Genomic DNA, 3,436 nt, shown 5'->3' on the forward strand with positions numbered 1-3,436 from the left:
GCACAACTTTGCACCACGTTTTGTCCTTCCATGTAACCTTGCTTGGAAACAGCAACGACCTTTTATGATTTACCCTCGTGGAGAGTGTCAGTAGCTGCTTTCTGCACATTTGCTGAGTCCAACATTCTTCCTACTGACCCAGAGGGAAAAACCATTTAGAGGTTTTGAGTTTATTAGCTGATGTAAAAATGAATTTCTAATATTTAACTTTTTTTGCAATCCTCTAATTATCTTAGACACTGAACTTTGGGTTTTCATTAGATGCAAGACATAATCATCAAAATGATCATGAATAAAGACCTGATATATTTAACTGTTATTAATCAATGTAACACGTTTCACTTTCTGAAATGAGTGATTTTTTTTTTTTTTCTCTTTTTGTACTTACCTGTAGACTGGTTCGGTAATGTTTTGCTTTATATCTAATGATATAAACAGTATAATATCCCATGCTGTCAATAAAACTTGGCAGCAATTACTGTCTTTTACCTGTTATAATATTTGATCCAGCATTGTTGGCCTGCTTATGACTTTTTCCTCCATTGATTACTGCTTTTGTGCCATGGTGCCATTTACAATTATCCCTTCTTCTCTTTTCAAAGTACTGAAGACAGTATTTAGTTTATTAAAATCCTAAAACATCCACAAAACTTCAACAAATTTAACACATGCAGGAGCAGTAAAAATGTACGTCTATCATCGGTTGCAAAAAAAAATAAAAAAAGATAATATTTCTGACACAACACCTCTTAAATCACAGCAATTTTAGAGCAGATACATTTGTAGAAATCTGCAGGGCGGGCTAAAAAAATGTCTTCAAAGTATGCCTTAAACCCAACAGGATATAGGCCATTTTGGATCTAAGCTGCCATTTTCAAGGTTTTACACATGTGGTACTTTGACAAATGCCTCTGGGGACTTTCACATATCAGCTTTAAATTTGCTTCAGTACATTCCTAAGACAGACTGAATAAAATCTAACACCCCCTACTTCATATTAAATATGAAGTCCAAGGAAAAAATACTTCCTATACATTGACAATGACAAGCCCTGCTTTCATAACTACGTATTGGTGACGGTATTTGCAATTCTGAATTACGGAGATTGATTCGGAATTGCTCACAATTTGTAGATGCAGRCTTAAATATTTAGTTTTAATGAAGTTGGATTTTTTTTTTTTTTACTTCCTCATTGCTCTTTTCCCGTTASATTTTACAGAGTACATGTTTGAGAAGAGTAACTGACGATATGATCAATGTGAAGTTTAATTTATCTTAGGATTATGTGAAACTAAGTTTCATCCTGCACTGGAAGCACATCTGCAATTTTTGCTCATATGCCTCTGAACAATGTCTTAAGTTCTTGTGTTACTCCTGCTGTAATGACTGACTGTGTGGGGGAACTGGCTGTTCTGTGTTTTGTGTCAGCACATCACACAGGCAGACAAACAAACATGGYAAATTCACATGAGAGTCACAGATTCATTCACAGGTGTGGTAAAATGCTGCCACCACTCTGCTTTAGCCACACATGCCAAACAATGGGGACAATGACAACATTGTGCTGTAATGCAAGTGGGACAAAAATAAAAAAGATGATTTTAATAAAAACATGATGTGTGTCRAGGTTTTCTTCTTCTATGCTATGAATTATGGAGATRCTGTTTCACACAGTTGCTTAAATCTCACTTGTAATTAATGCAATTACATATCATTTTCAAATTATTTTGTCTTATGCACTATTTCTGCTGGCATTGTTTCTCGTTCTCYCTTGGCCCAATTAAATAGGAGTAAAGTAGGACTAACCATATTCACGTTTCACAATGTTTCTAAACGTACATCTGACACAATTYGTGCTGCTACAGATGTCAATAAGCTGACATTTTTCTTCTGATGACTGTTTATATTCAGAGCACTTTRCTGAATTACCAGACTGACATTKACATGTTTATTTCAGTTCTAATTTATCATGCAGTCCTACAGGAAGAAAAGTACCCAAACATACGACTGCGAATCTAACTTTGAAAGTGGATGCTTTGATTTATGAGAATAAGACMATTTTTTCTTTATTTTTTAAAATCATTTTGCATTGTGATTTAACATTTTTACATGACTATGCTGAAACAGTCTCTCACAGTTGCACAGCTGCCTAAAAAGGTAGACGTTTGATCCAAAYAAYCCCAGAAAGTCACATTTCATTTGCAGATGTCRGCTTGTGCTCCTGTCTTTWAATCTCCACCATTTCAACATCTGCATTCAGACGGGCAGAAAAGGGAGAAAGAGAACGGCGGTGAAAAGAAGTGCCAGATCAAGACAGTGGCAACAATAACAGAATAAGGTCTAAACTAAGACAGTGAAATGGGTGAAAAAAAAATGACATGAAATGAAAATGATGCAGCGTTGCATTCTGATGCCGTCTGGAGAGCAAGATRGAGCCGCTTGTCGTTGCTGCTGTCCATTGGCCACCTCTGAGTGCTGCATCCATTAGGAACACAAGATACAGAGAAATCACACACATGTACACACATCCTCTGTTCCTTACAGCCGTCTTCAGTGCAACATATTACAGTCATACAGACTCTTTACAACAAGCATTATCTTCCACCTGTCATTTTGCAATTCTATTCTTAGTACCCTGGTCCACAAATTCATATGTGGTTATTCTAGGTAAAACAATGGACTAAAAAAAACAACACATGAACTGCATTTCTGTTATGTGCTGGTTTTATTCTGAAATAATCGTGTTCCTGCAGAGCAGACCTTCATGTGTGACTGGCTGCATAAAAGCTCCAGCTCAACCCCTTGTAGTATGAAAGCTGTTAAATGTCAGAGTTCATTAGTATATTGCCTTCCAGTCAAAGCTCTCAATGCTACTTTTAGTAGATGGTTATAAATTGCTGAATAACTGTGATGTCACAGACACCTTAAGCTGCACCTGTAGTAAATGCCAATGTGTGATAATTCACGTTTGTTTTTGACCTTAACAGATGCACGTGTTAGAAAAACATCTAAAAAAAAAAAAAAAAAAACCTTCAATCTGTTCTTTCTCTGGACATATTCTAATGGTGACAGGCCGATGAAGCAGGGTTGACGCTAGAAAATATGTTGATGGCACAGTATATTAACTGAAGATGAAGTATAACCTCATTGTGTTTTAATTTAAAATCAAGAAGTTTTTTTCTGGAAAAAAAGGAGTTGGGTTAGTAGTTTAGTGACGCAGGATGAAGTTCAAGACTTAATCTAGCGTGACACCAAATGGTTTCTGTACCGCTGACCGATGCCCACGTCGACTTTGCTCTCAGGCATGTTGCATCATATTCGCTTGCAGACAGCAGGAGAACATTTCTCCCATCAGCCTGTCTGCAAAACAATGACCATCACATTTAATTACGGTTAAGAGGGATCAAATAAACGCTGAACAGCTTGAAGAAACGGC

Source organism: Poecilia reticulata, linkage group LG11 (genome assembly GCF_000633615.1).
Source record: "Poecilia reticulata strain Guanapo linkage group LG11, Guppy_female_1.0+MT, whole genome shotgun sequence".
NCBI classification, from domain to species: Eukaryota; Metazoa; Chordata; class Actinopteri; order Cyprinodontiformes; family Poeciliidae; genus Poecilia; species Poecilia reticulata.